Raw genomic sequence first — 16,314 nt, 5'->3', positions numbered from 1 at the left:
CCACCCTCAGAGAAATTTCTCTTTTCACCTGCGATGTTATACTTGGATGACCTGGTCAGTCTCTGCCTTCTTTTTTTTTTTAATTAATTTTATTGGTACATTTTAGGTATACAATATAATGACATTCATCATTGGAGATTTGTACCTTTACATAATCTCTCTTGATTCTTATTTTTTCCCCATTCCCCTGCCCTCCCTATTTACAAAGACTTTGTTTCCATTCTTTCCTTTTCTCATATTAATTCCATTCCCTTCTTTCCTTTCCCCTTCCCCTCCCACTTCCCCTTCCCCTTTGCGCCTTTTCTTCCTCTTTCACATTATCTATTATACATTTTGATCCTTATTTACACCTCCAGTTTCTGCCTTCTTGATAGTGACTTCAGAATACAAGTACAGTAGAGGCTTAAACTATCTTTGAGTGCTTTGGTTGTTTTGATTTTAACTTCCCAGAAGCTGAATTTTGAGATAAAGGAGGCAGCTACCTTGAACTTGACCTTCTACTTTGCTTGGCTGAGGAGCAAGTTCTTGATTATGGTTCCTACAAGGAAGTAATTTGTATCCAAGAACTATTCTGATTCAAATACCACTAGTTCAAGCATTTAGAAATGCTGATCAATTTGGGTAAATGTGGAAGAGAAAACAGATATGTAAATTATTATGGGAAGTAGAATCTGCAGAATTGTTAAAGGACAGGAAAAAGACCAAAGGAACAAGGAAACAGTGTTCAGGTTAAGACAGAGTTTGGCATATCCTGGAAGTATAAAATAGAGACTAACAAATGCCCTAAGCTAAGCAGGATTCTGTTCCTTCTTGAAAGGAGTATGACTAGGGATAAAAATGCTCTTGGTTGGGGAGCAAGTAGAACCAAAGCCTATCAACCTAGCAGCACCTGGTTGACAAGTCCCAAAGCAGCAGAGAAGAGAGAAAACATATTACCTGAAATCAAGTAAAACATGGTTCCAGAACATGGTTCTACACAGACACATCCTATGAAAGGAATTTCTTGCATGAATGAGTCTTAAGATGGGAGCAGACTATTACAAAGCATATGAGGAAATGTGGGAAGTGATTCAACCTGAATAGAGAATCACGTTTAGATCTAATATGTCAGCCCTAAGGGGAACACAACTGCAGAATCTGTGGGCAAACCGAGTTTTGTGTGCCAGGCCACCCTGGACTTTCCTACATGTAGACATAGTATCCAGTTAGTACCATGTATGTTCATTGTGGCATCTTTTGGGTTAATGGCCTGTCCATTGTTAGTCTTTCCTACCCTGCTCCCCTTTCCTTTATGAAATACTGCAGGGTAAAGGAGGGACAATGTACTGACCCGGGTTTTACCTTAACACCATCCTTGCAATGACACCTTACCTCTTTCAAACACTGACATTCATGAACTCCCAACATGCCCTATTTTACCCCCTTAGCATTTGCCATGATCTAATATTCTATATAACTCACCTATATATCATGGTTATAATTTCAGGTCTATCTCCTCTTCCCAGAAAAAAGAGTCCCAGGCGGATGGAGATGGTTCTTCTTTTAGTTTTTGTTTCTCTGATGCTTAGAACAATGGCTGAGGGTTAAGAAGTGTTGAATAATTAAGTGTCGCCTACATCATTGGATCTCTGGTTACAAATCTTGCTTAGTGGCATATATCCACTGGTATTGCTGTAGTTTGGATCTTGTGCCCCACAAAGACTTTAATGTGGTGAAGCCTTCATTCCTGGGTTGGCCCTAAGTGGTAGAAACTTTAGAGGAGGAGTCTCATGAGAGGTCCTTAGGTCATGGGAGCATGCCTTCAAAGGGAATTGTACCACCCTAGCCCTTTCCTTGCTCATTTTCCTTTGCTTTCCAGCCTTGCGGTGAGCAGTTGTGTTCTATTACACACTTCACCATGAAGAGCGGCTCATGAAGAGACCCAAAAGCAACAGGGCCATTTAATCATGGACTGAAACCTCCAAAACTGTGAGCCAAAAACCTTTTTTTTTCTTTATAAGATGATTATTTCAGGTATTTGTTAAGGTGATAGAAAGCTGACTACACAGTTATGCCATGCTCTAACTCCTTGGCAGTGCAGCTGTGGAGCCATACACTTAAGTTAGCAAGGTCTGTTTTGTTTGCTCATGAGTTGGGAGCAAGTACAGCAGGAATTCATCTAAAAAGACAAAGAAAACAACCTAAGATAGAACTCAAGGGGAACTGGAAAGAGGACTTTCTAATTCAAAAAGTCCCAGAATTTCCCTTAGTGTCTAGCTTATAGCTAGGTGATTTTGGTTCTGCTTTTGTCTAGATTATCGTTTATGATCTGACATTGAACAGATTCATTACCTATGACACGGGAATAATAATTGCCCTTTTTTGTCTTGTAAAGCTTTGCAAGGTAAGCCTATGTAAGACATATTAAAATAGTTTTAGAAGCTTAAGATGCTACACATTTGTAAACACATAATCAAAGATTTTATTTGTATGTTTTTTCATTTTTACTTCAATTAAGTTTTCAAGTGATGCGTTTAATATATCAGTTAAAAGTAAGTTTAAATTTAAACATTAAAAAGTCCTCATTAATATATACATTTCAATGTGCTAGTTAAAATAAAAATTAAACACGAAACTTTTATTTTTAAATGTTTTCTCTAAGATACCATGTTCTTATATAGAAGCAAAGATTTTAAGGTTATAGTTATACTTTTTTTAGTTAATATTATTTTCTTAGTTTCCATAGCAAATGTTTCCTGGTTTAGAATACAGTTAAATTTTAAGGTCTAATTCTTAATTTTGTTCCTTCATTTTGATGTGAACATAAATTAGTCTGTTGACAAACAGAAAATGAGATCTGGCTATTTCTGATTACTGTTTCGGGCGGAGAAAATGTTGAGTTTAAAGTGAAGTGTTGGGTGGAGGTTGCATGCAAGCCTGTGGGGAAGGATTCTCCAGGTAGGGAGCCGGTAGTGAGGAATGAGTTTGTCAGAAACTAGCCTATCAGGTGCATGGGCCATAAAATGTGGCCATGAGGGACACAGTGTTCCCGATGACAGTAGTAAATCCGTTTCAAATAAAGTGAACTGTTTGCTTAAACTTTCCTGTGTTCTGTCAGACCTTTGGCACCGAGAGCCAACTCAATATAGAAATTAGCTCACCCAGAGGCTGCAGGGCAGAAACACTCAAAGTACAGCTTGTTGTATCAAAATTGTGTTTAGTAACACAAAGCTCTCATGAAATATTTGACATGGTTTTTAGAACTTTGTAGTTTGAACAGAATTGATTTTTCTTTTGCTGCTCCATTTTATTTTGTCAATTATGTTCTTTTAGCATAGCATTTGAAGTGCAGTATTTAGCTAATGAAATAGATCTCTTCAGCTTTCTGGCAAATCTATACTCTTAATTTGAATTTTTTGTTAAAATTATACAAGCAAAAAGCTACTTTCAAGGAAGCATCAATTCTACCTATTTCCATGAATATTTCACTTTTATTTTTATGTGGACTCTTTTACTGTTACCTTTTCTGCAGTGAAGATTTTTTCAAATAAAGCTGTCTGATAGAGAGACACGGTTGCTAGGAGCCAGTCATGATGGCCGATATTGCTAGGGAGGAAACAGAGGTGAGTCCGTGATTATAGTAGAGAACCATTTTTCATTCTCCTTGAAAACAAGTATCCTTTATATAAAGATGACAAGTTCACTAACTCAGTAAGAATGAGATTTCAGAAAAAATATGAAATTTTAATATATTTCTTAAACATGATGTAAACCTAAAGAGATTTCCTTAGGGTGAATGGATGAGTTTATGCTTACTTATATCTATCTTATTCTATGGTGGAATTTCGTTTTGAAAATGCAACACCATGTACATCTTTTGGTTTGTAAAACTAGGCAAGTTCTCTAAGGGTTTGTCGCCATCACATGTGTGGAATAAGTCTCTTTCTAATACTTCTATGTTTGCATTTGGTTACATGGTGATCACTAAACATTAATCAAGACCTCCTATGTGCTAGGCATTTTACCAGGAAATTTTCATATATATACTGATTTAATCTCATAATCTTGCTGTGAGGTATTGTCATTCCAATAAACAGTAGGAAATATGCTGGGCAGTGGAGACGGTGGGCCGTGAGTACTGTCCAATGTTCTTACATTCTTTCTAAGTATCTCCTGCAACTCGATAGCTAATGAAGAATAGAATACATACATAAAGATGACAACTTCATATACAGAAAATACTTGTAATACAGGATAAATACTTTTTCTCTTAGTGTAACACATATCTTTAGGGGAAAATATAAATAGTAAAGTTTAATGAGATAATTTTGAAGATTATTCTGGGTTTTGAGAAACAAAATATGTTAACATTGCTTGGGTTTTAACATATGAAAGTTTGATTGGTGCCTTATAGTTTGGGCTCTCTAGGGATGTTTTACAATATCACTCATAATGCAACTTAATTGAAAAGGACTTAGCAGATTCCTTTTATACAGTATTATGCTAGGATGAGTAAGATTGTCTTTGTGAATGTTTATAAATAATGCAGAGGTGATATTACCAGATTGCAAAAGGAAAGCATTTTGGGTAGAAATGTCTCTTAAATATTTGAAATTAGCAAAGCCAATCCTATCAACCATGTTTCCCTTCAACTTCACATATATTCTATCTCCAGTACCCTCAAAACTCTTAACTGGAGTCCCAAGGCCAAAGTCAAAGAGCATCTGTGGCTTCTGGAATAATAAAGTGCTCAGTATCACTCGTATCCACTTAAGAGAATCTGAATAAGGGTATATGGAATCTACCAATATCATGAGAAAGGGTTGTTAGTGTTTTGGTTCATATATGAAGAAGGCATGAGCCAAGCAGAAGAATAAATTGGCACCTTACTAGTCTGAGAAGCCATATCTTGTCGCCCACAGTATTTATTTAGAAAGAAAAAGTGGATAAAAAAAAGTGAAAGCAATGTGCTTGGAAAGTAACGTATATTACCTACCTAAGTGAGAGTTAGGGAGACAATTATTGTGTTTGAGTTTTCAAAAGTAGGACAGTTTTATGATCACCATTTGCTACTTGTAGCTCAGTCAGTGGCGATGTGGGACACAGTTTATTTAGTACTTCCGAATGTGGACATAGTGCCCACGGAAATTAGGATTGAGAACCTTTTCTGTGCAGTGTTTTTTCCTATGCTGCATTATTTTTAAGAAGAAAAAAGTTAGACCCTTTCCTCTGAAATACCTTTGATTGGTCACTATAAAGGACAGGACATTTGACTAGGTGGAATAAATCAAATATACCAAATGCCACCCTACTTTATTAGAGGTTGCTTAGAAACAGTGTTTGGAGATTATTACTTTAATGGTTACCCATGCATTTAACACTGCCAATTTCTTATCTCATAAAGGGTGTGGGCAAATTTTAAAAGACTACAATTTTAGAGGTTGTGACACTGTGACATCAGCCATTGCAGTAGACCTAACCCTTAAATGGGGACTGAGATAAGAGATTAAGTCTTGAAAGACAAGACTTATTTCTGAAGCCACTGGATGCTCATAACACATGGCAATCAGATAGTACTTATGCATTTTAAACAGCGGAAGAGGAGGTATTCTTCCACATATGATTTTTATCAACCCTTATCAGCAGTTGCAGTAAAATGCCACATCTATTTAAGTTGTTTAAGGGAAATAACAACATTAAAATCATCTTAAGATCATATGGTTTATGAATGAACCAGTTTAACTGATTTGAGGGATTTGATTGATCTGATGAATCAAAATATTCAAGTTGTTTGTGTACATTCCCTACGTTGATAGAATTTAGGGACTTTATAGGTGTATACAACTCATGAAGCATCACAAATTAGTAGGAGGCATCATATGTAATGTGTGTTTCTCATATAGATTAGAAAAGGACACATTCAGTTCATTCTTAAAATGTCTATGGAGTCTCTCTTTCATGCCAGGCATTGCAGATGTGACAAGGATTACCTAGTGGGGGAAAGAATTTTATTATTTAAAAAATATTTATTAAACACAGTATTATTTTTGAGACAGATTGTACTAAATAAAACAGGATTCTTTGACTTTGTTTGCTATGTCAGCCTTCATTACTGTTCTAGAAGACAAAGAATATTTGTAGATCAGAGCCAAGACCCAAGAGTCCTGCGCATTTTTAATTGCACATTATTAATTACAAGAAATAAAAATTTATTTCATAACCATTTCAAATCTTCTTTGTTCTTCAGATACACAATGACTGTTGCTACAGTTTTCTTTTCTCTTTTAATAGGCAGTAGCTACTATTGATTCAGCACTACTTTACCTGAATAAGTAAAGGTCTGTTTGCCTTGCATGATATGAAATTGTATCTGTCTGAGAGATAAATAATTTAAATTTTAATGCTTCACATTCAAAAGCACATCTGTGCCAATATTTAAATCATACATCTATCAGATTCTGATTCAATATTTTGGTTATCTTTGGTTTTAGGCGTTGGAAGCTCTAAATTTAATGAATGCTTCTCTTTACCAGAAAGGTGAGAGTATTCCTCTAAACCTTACTGAGCTTAAAAAAAGAAAAGAATGCACATTTTACTTCAGATTTTTCTGCTGAGTTATTTGTTTGACCATCTTCGATCAAGGATTAGTCATAAAGACAAATAATTTAATGCAATGCCATGTGTAATATTCTTCCAGCATATCTGATAGAAATATAGAATCACTGCAGCATTAAATATGAGCCTGAGAAAAAAGTTGTTTCATGTCCTTTTGCACTTACTAGAATCATTCCATTCCCTAAATCACTGATAGTAAGGCAGTCACTCTAGGATCTCTATATGAGTATAGGTATTTCTTTTTCCCTTTTTATATATAAGATGAACCAGTGCAGTGTGATTAGACTATGTTTTCATTTCAAAAATCTTTCCTCCTATTTATTGGTGTATATTCCTGTAGTACTATCACCTTTTGGGAGATATTGTTATATCTGTATTACATATAATATATATTACAGTGAAGCATATATATATATTTATAAATTCTCATACGTATGTTATAGAGAAAGAAAATATGTATATGTACACATGTGTATATATGTGTGTGTTTGTTTATAAACTCACATACAAACATAAACTCACATTGCCTTATGAGTCAAGATCATTTATTAAGCTTTCCCATTGTTGGATACAATAACTGACACCTGGAATTTAAAAGAGGAGAGGTTGAATTTGGTTTACGTTTTCAGAGGATGCAGTCCATGGTTGACTGGCTCAAAAGCAGAAATAGCATGGCAGAACATGTAGTGGAGCAAAGCTGCCTAGTTCACGGTGGTCAGGAATCAGAGCAGGAGAAGAGTGCTAGAGAAGAAGGGGTTAAGGACTAGATATAGTACTCCAGGTCGTGCCTCCATGACTCAACTGTATACAGACGTGTGCTCCATCCACACGCTGGGCAGCTCACAACCAAATCAAGTGAAACAATAAAGCTTACCTGTCAAAATAATGTAAGAAAAAAAGATTTGAATACTATTACTATTCCCTTCATTAACTTAGGTAAATTGCTAAAACTTTAAGGACTTCACTTTCATTTGCATCATAGGGCCAGTCATTTCTATCTTTTTTTGGTTTTTATGAAGATTAAATTAATTCACACAATCCTCCCCCCAATATTGACACATTGTAGGTAATAAAAATGTGTCAGCCTTTTTCTTTTTATGGTTAATTGTTGAATATATTAGCAAGACAATGCAAGCCATTCTTTACTTTTATCTAGCAAGATCCAGGAGAAATGGCAAGGCTATATTTTAATTTCCATAAAGTATAAGACTGTCAATCAGAAGAAATAGGATTTAGTACTAGGAGATAATAATATTGTTTCCCACGTTTTCTCACAAGTAGCCTAAGTACAGTATACTCATTTGAAATTTTATGAGCCATTTAAACTACCATATAGTTTGACAAATAATTACAATGAATGAAGCTAACTTGGAGTTTTCTCATTTTTTAAAGATTATGTACGACAGAAATATTGTATTTACCATGAAAGTATTCAGTTCACAAGATGAGTTTTAATACAGCACAATTTTCAGATGTAGCACTTCACATCTCATCTTTATAAATTCTATAAGGAATAGGCATTTGTGGAATTCTCCATCGATGGTCACCATCAATTCTTTCTTTCCTTATACACATATACTGTTCTTCACACCAGGATATAGAGTCTAATTTCCATCTCCTTGCATCTGAGCTACCTTAGTGATGAGTGTAACTAATAAAATCGGGTAGAAGTGATGCTCTGGAGACTCTGAGGCTAGATTATAAGACGTTTCATAGTTTCTTCTTTGATCTCTTTGGATCTTTCCTCTCCGAATCCATCTACATTGCTGTGAAAAATCCAAGACACATGGAGAAGCTAGGTGCTCACAGTGTCATTTATAGCCCTATCTGAGCCTCGTTGGCAGCCATTACCAAGGGAAAGCCACCAAATGGCACCATTGTGGGTGACCAGCCCAGCCAGGGGCTTTATGGGACTCTAGGGACTGTAGGAATACAACCACATAAAAAGCCACCCAAATTAAAACCGCTCATCTTGGGCTGGGGATTTAGCTCAGTGGTTCCAGCACCTGCTTCGCAAGCACAAGGTCCCGAGTTCGATCCCCGGTACCAAAAAAACCCAAAAAACAAAAAACCGCTCACCTTGCAGAACCATAGGAAACATAATTAATATTTTGAGTCACAAAGTCTTGAGGTAGTTTCTTATTTATAAAAGAACAGCATTATAAACCAATTGCATTGTAACCTAAAAATGTTCACGTAGAGGTGTAGTATCTTTTATATTAAAGTTTAAAATAATAAGTAATTTGTATCTTTCATAAGTTCCAATTCTATTTTTATTTCAGATTTCAAAAAATATCATGAGTATGTGATGTTAGATTTGAGGGGGAGAATTGAGATATAGCATTTTGGAACTCTTATGCTTCATATGCATCTATCCATTCATTTAAATATTGATTATGTATATATGCAAAGCAGTGTGCCAGGTGCTGTGGGGGATAAGGGAATGAGTCAGAAAGCTGTACCAATATTAACATCTTGGAAGCCCCTCCCTTTTCCTCCTGGCTTTTTGGGCATTCTCTTCAGTTTTCTTTCATTCTTTTGACAATTTTTTCATGTTAGTGGTTTCTTTGAGTTTTTGAAAGTATGAAAAGTGTATGTACCAATATCCCATGATGAATATATTTATTATGTATCCCAAACATATGCTAATAAAAATTTTTAAAAAGAAAAATAGCTACATACATAGTGATATAGTAATCTTAAAACTGTTAATTTAAAATTTTGATGAAGATCTTTACTTTTTGTCCCAAAGTGATTTTTTGTTCATTTTTTGCCCAATAATACTGCTGTTCTTTCAGTGAGATTTATGTTCATCATCTAGTATAAATGACAGGGTGGGTAATAGAATTTTTATGTAGTCCAGATACTTTAGATGTGATAAACCAACTATTTTTTGCTTTCAAGAGTTGTGACTTTGTTAAGTGCAAGAACTTTGAAAGTAGAGAAGCTGGACTCTGCTGCTACCTCTGACAATTATCATCTTTTGACCTTGAATAATTTGAAAACACTCTAGGCCGGAATTTCATCATCTATAAGGTGAATGTAAAGATGGCATTGATATCCAAAGGCCTTAATTTTTTTGCAAGTTTGAAAACAAACCACTTGCCAGGGCTCTAACACATAGTAAGAGACTCAAGACTTCCTGAGCTCATGGGCATCAGGGATTGCATTACATTTTGAAATATAAAAAGGGTGTTGAGACTAGGAGTTCAATGCAGTTTTTATTTAGGCTCTCCAATCAGTGGAGCAGTTTAACAGTTATAGTATTAGACTTTAGTTTTTCAAATGGTTTTAAAATTAAAACCATTGGAAAAGTGATGTTTTCCTACATGTTTTAACGTTTGAAACCACATATTACTCTAAATGTTCTGTTATTCCTTGACTCCTTACCAGGCAGGATTCATGCTACTTGTGTCCCCTGATGTTTTTGCTTCCTATAGATAAAACTTACTGCTCAGCTGAAAGAATGTAAGAATATATTTTAAGGAAGAAAACTCAAGATGCATTAGTTTACTTTTGTAAACCATTTGTCCCAATTATACAATGAAATGGAGCATGTGTCACCTTAACTGCTCAAGTAGTTTTAGTTTTAAGTTTTATAGCTTGAGGTTTCTTCAAATGCATTCTATGGAAATTGATGAAGTTGCTACCAGCTGGTGAGCACAGATGCTATCTAGTTAACATATTTAGCCAAATCTTGATGGATCCGAGTTTATGCTTGCATAAACCAGGATGTATAATATTTTTGAGTTCCTTTTTCCAAAGAATTCCAGAAATCCCTAATCATGTTGACACATATTCATAAAGCCCAGTTCAAATTCTATGAAGCTTAGGTTCATTCCCCAGTTGTCAGATCCCCCCATCCCATGGCCTTAGCACCGATGTCATTGAGGAGGCTGGGGTTTAACTTGCAAGAAGTCTTGGATTCTCCTCTCGCAACTGCAAAGTGCAAATGGAAATGACTTTTGTGCTTGATGAGAGAAAGGCCTGAAAGACTGCTTGAACAAACAAGCCCTAGATTCTCCAAGAAAAAATCCATTTTTTTTGTTCAAAATCTTCTTTATTTTTCTATTTTTTTCTTTGTTTTTCAATGATTTTTTTTCAGAGCCCCAGAGGCACAGAAAAATGAGAGAAAGGAAATATTTGGAGAGATAATGGATGAAATATGCCAACTTTGCTTTGGTTAGTGTTTTAGGATGTAGCTTTATACTATTCTTTTCAACTGATTATTTTTGGTTAAGTAGTGTCCATAAATAATACAGTAGGAATTTAAAAAATACAGTGTAATTTTTTGTCCTTTACCTACAACATTTAGCCCATTTAGATTTAATGAAATTAATAACATTTCAAATTATCCAGCATTTTACCTCCTGTCTTTCCTTTATAAGATTGATTTTTATTTATTTACAACATAAATACTATATTTCTTTTTAAAATTAATTTTATTGGTACATTTTAGGTATACAATAAAGTTACATTCATCATTGGAAATTTGCACCTTTACATAATCTCTCTTGGTTCTTATTTTTTCCCCATTCCCCTGCCCTCCCTTCAACCCCTCCATCCCTCCCTATTCACAAAGACTTTGTTTCCATTTTTTCATTTTCTCATATTGATTCCATTCCCTTCTTTCCTTTCCCCTTCCCCTCCCACTTCCTCTTCCCCTTTGCCCATTTTCTTCCTATTTTACATTATCTGTTTTGCCTTTCATTCTTTATTTACACTTTCAGTTTCTCACACTAGAGAAACTATTTGGTATTTACACGTGTGTCCTATTTACTTCACTTAAGAGTATTCCTTCAATGTACATTCATTTAGCAACAAATGTCTCTAATTTCTCATTTTTTATGGCTGAGTAGTACTCCATTTTATAAGAAAATCACATTTTCTTTATCCAGTCTCTAGTTGATGGGCAATTGGGCTGCTTCCGGGCTTTGGCTATTACAAATTGTGCTCCTATGAACATGGGTGCACATATATCACTGTGGTATGATTCTTTTAATTCTCTGGGGAAGATCCCCAGCAGGGGAATAGCTGGGTCAAATGGGACTTCCAGTCCTAGTTCTTTGAGGTATCTCCGTACTGATTTCTACACTGGTTGCACCAGTCTACACTCCCACCAGCAGTAGAGCAGTGTTCCTCTTTCCCCACAGCCCCACCAGCATTTGTTATTGGTTGATTTCATGATAGGAGCCATTCTTTCTGGGGTGAGGTGGAATCTCATTGTTGTTTTCATTTGTATCTCTCAAATGACCAGTGATGTTGAACATTTTTTCATGTGTTTATTTGCTATTTCTACTTCTTTGTCTGAGACATGTCTGTTCATTTCAGATGCCCATTTTTGGGTTGGGTCTTTAAATTTGTGACGTCTGATTTGTTTAAGTTCTTTATAGATCCTAGATAGTAGACCTTTGTCTGAGGAACAGCAGGTGAATTTTTTCCTACATTGTAGGTTGTCTCTTCACACTATTGGTGGTTTCTCTTGCTGTGCAGAAGCTTTTTAATAGGAAGACATCTGACTTGTTGATTGTTTGTGCTACTTCACAGGCAACTGAGGTTTTGTTCATAAAATCTCTTTTCCTACACCAATGACTTCAAGAGTTCTACCTAACCTCTGTTCCAGCCAGTTCAGCATTTCTGTTTTAATATTTAGATCTCTAATCCTTTTCAATTTTAGTTTAGTGTATGTTGAGAGATATAGGTCTAGTTTTAATCTTTGGCAAGTTGAAACCCAATTTTTCCAGCACAATTTATTAAAGAGGCTATCTTTCCTCCAGTGATGGTGGTTGGCTCCTTTGTCAAAGATGAGGTGGCTGAGTGTCTGGAGTTGTTTCTGCATCTTTGAATCTGTTCCACTGATCCTCAGGTCTCTTTCTTTGCCAGTATCATGCTATTTTTATCACAGTAGCTTTGTAGTATAGTTTCAAGTTGGATATCGTGATACCTCCTGCCATGTCTCTGTTGCCTAGAATTGCTTTTGCTATTCTAGGTCTCTTCTTGTTCCAAATGAATTTTTGGATTATTTTCCCAAGGTCTGTGAAGTATGCTGCTGGAATTTCAATTGGAATTGCATTGGATCCTTATAGCAGCTTTGGAAGTATGGCCATTTTCACTATGTTGATTCTTCCTACCCAGGAGCAACTGATGTCTTTCCATTTTCTGATATCATCTTCAAACTCTCTTTTGAGAGTGCTGTAGTTTTCAGAGAAGAGGTCTTTGATTTCTCTTATTAGGTTGATTCCTAGGTATTTTAATTTTTTGGATGCTATTGTGAAAGGAATCTTTTGCCCTATTTCTCTCTCAGTAAGTCTGTTGTTTGTGTAGAGGAAAGATACTGATTTTTGTGTGTTCACCTTGTATCCAGCTACTTTACTGAATTTGGTTATTAAGTCTAGAAAACTTTTGGTGGAGTTCTTGGGGTCTTCTATATAGAATATCATGTCATCTGCAAATAATGACAATTTGACTTCTTCATTTCCTATTTTTATTACTTTTATTTCTTTCTCTTATCTAATTGCCATGGCTAATGTTTCCAAAACTATATTGAACAGCAGTGGTGATAGTGGACATTCTTGTTTTGTTCCTGATTTTAGTGTAAAGGATTTTAGTTTTTGACCATTTAGTATGATATTGGCTGTTGGTTTTTCATAGATGGCTTTTATCAGGTTAAGATAAAGACTGTCTATTTCAATTTTCTACAGGGTTTTTATTATGCATGGGTGTTGGAGTTTGTCAAATGCTTTTTCTGCATCTATTGCAATGATCATATAATTTTTGTCATTGGCTCTGTTAATATAGTGTATTGCATTTATTGATTTGCATATCTTGAATCATCCCTGCATCCCTAGGATGAATCCCACTTGGTCAGAGTGTATGATCTTATTGATGATCTGCTGCATTCTATTTCCCAGTATCTTATTAAGGATTTTTGCACCTATGTTCATTAGTGAGATTGGCCTATAGTTCTCTTTTTTGGTTGGGTCTTTCTGTGCTTTGGGAATCAAGGTGATGCTTGGTTCCAGGAATGAATTCAGGAGTATCACTTCCCTTTCAATTTCATTGAAGAGTTTAAACAGTAGTGGCATTAGTGGACCACGAGAAATCAATCCAGCAGCTGCTAGACATGCAAAGAAGAATAACACAAGACTGATTGGAGTCAATGAAGAAACAGGAGAGAGTGCAGATGACATAAAAAAACTGTTCACAGAAGTGATGGCAATAAACTTCCCAAGCAGGGGATAAGAATTTGACATACAGATAAGTGAGGCATATAGGACTCCAACCAGCCTTGATTAAAAAAAATCTACACATAAGCATATAATAATTAAGATTCCAGAAACCCAACAGAAGAATAAAATTTTACAAGCAGTTAGAGAAAAGAAACAAATCACATACAACGGAAAGCCCATCAGAATCACAGCAGACTTCTCAATGCAAACCCTCAAGGCAAGAAGACCTTGGAGTGATGTATTTCAAGCCCTAAAGGAAAATAGCCTCCAACCCAGACTGACGTACCCTGCAAAACTATCTTTCATAATTGATGGAGAAATAAGATACTTTCATGACAAAGAGCACCTTAGGAACTTCATGATTACCAAACCAGCACTCCAAAAAATTTTAGACAATATCCTAGGAACAGACAATGATGATCACAATCCCAGGAAGTCCAGCAGAATGAATCCATTGGGCACGACAAAAAATTAAATGCAAAGGGGGAGAATCCAACAAAAAGAAAGTCATGACAATGATAAGTCAATGCATATCAGTTATAACCATCAATGTTAATGGTCTCAATTCACCAATCAATAGAGATAGACTGGCAGAATGGGTTAAGAAGCATGATCCAACAATGTGCTACATACAAGAAACACAATTCAAAAAGAAACTCATAGACTGAAAGTTAAAGGGTGGAAAATAATACTCCATGTGACAGGAACCCCCCGAAAAAAGCAGGAGCAACTATCCTCTTTGCAGATCAAGAGGATTTCAAACCAACACTGATTAAGAGAGACAAAGAAGGACACTACATCCTTGTAAAGGGAAAAGTCCAACAGGAAGAGATGACAATCATAAATATATATGCACCAAACAGTAGTGCACCCAACTATATAAAACAAATACTAAAGGACATGAAAAATCAAATAAGCACTAATACAACAGTAGTGGGGGACCTCAATACCACACTGTCACAGATAGATCAACTAGACAAAAAATAAACAACAAAATACTAGAACTCAATCAAACTCAAACAAATGAACTTAACAGATGTTTACAGTGTTCTACCCCACAAAATCAGAATACACATTCTTTTCAGCTGCACACGGGTCGTTCTCCAAAATAGACCACATACTCACTCATAGAATATATTTAGGTAAGTGCAAAGGAAATGAAGTTATCCCCTGTATATTATCAGACCACAGTGTGATGAAATTGGAGATCCATAGCAAAAGAAACCCTACGAATTTCATAAACACATGGAAACTGAACAACACTCTTCTGAATAACCAATGGGTCACAGAGGAAATTAAAGAGGAAATCAGACAGTTCCTTCAATTAAATGACAATGACAATACAACATATTGTTGTAATCTATGGAACACAATGAAAGCAGTCTTACAAGGGAAATTCATAGCAGTGAATACACATATTAGGAAAACAGAACGAGTCCAATTAAACAACCTGATGCTGAACCTCAAGCTTCTAGAAAAAGAAGAGCAGGACAAACCCAAAGCTCATACAAGGGAGGAAATATAAAGATCAGAGCAGAAATCAATGCAATGGAGACCAAGAGAATAATACAAAAAAATCAATGAAGCCAAGAGTTGGTTCTTCGAAAGAATCAACAAAATTGACAAACCCTTAGTCAACCTTATCAGAAAAAGGAAAGAAATGGCCCAAATCCATGCAATTAGGAAAGAAAAGGATGAAATTACAACGGACCCAGTGGAAATCCAGAGCATCATCAGTACCTACTTCCAGAACCTATATGCCAATAAGATGGAAAACACAGAAGAAATGGACAGATTCCTAGATATGTATGAATTACCAAGGTTGAATGAAGAAGACCTAAAAATTCTAAACCACCCAATATCAATCAATGAAATGAAAACATAATTAAAAACTTACCAACTAAGAAAAGCCCGGGTTCTGATGGCTTCACTGATGAATTCTACAAGACATTTAGAGAGGAACTACTGCCACTAAGATTGATTATTTCTTTTTATTCTATTATTCCTTTCTAGTACCTGCAACATCACATATGTATTATGTTTCATTTCTTTCAGTGTTTTTTCCCAGAAATTATAAAATGAATAATTAACAGTCAAAATGTAATGTCAAAAACACTTTCACCTCTCTCATAGACAATACAAGTCTTAAAATGTCTTAATTATACTTTCTCTTGATTTTTGTTATTTTGGTAAATATTTAATCCTTTTTTTTTTGCTGTCCTGGGGATTAAACTCAGGCACTTAGCACACTAGGTAATAACTACACCAACCCTTAATTCTGTCTTATGCTCCAAAATACATCATGATGGTTCCCGGCTTTATATGGTAAAATTCACTTAGATTTACTCAAACATTTACCAGTTTCGGTGTTGTTATCTTACATTTCAGATATTCGCCTAGGATCACCTCCATTCTACACAAAGAATAATATCTTCTAGAATTTTACTGTTGGAGATTCCTTTTACCGGAAAATTTCTTAATTTTTATTTGT

Source organism: Heterocephalus glaber, unplaced genomic scaffold, assembly GCF_053883595.1.
Source record: "Heterocephalus glaber isolate CG9 unplaced genomic scaffold, H.glaber_assembly_v1.0 deba00000613, whole genome shotgun sequence".
Taxonomy (NCBI): Eukaryota; Metazoa; Chordata; class Mammalia; order Rodentia; family Bathyergidae; genus Heterocephalus; species Heterocephalus glaber.
Note: the sequence above shows the minus strand (reverse complement) of the source record.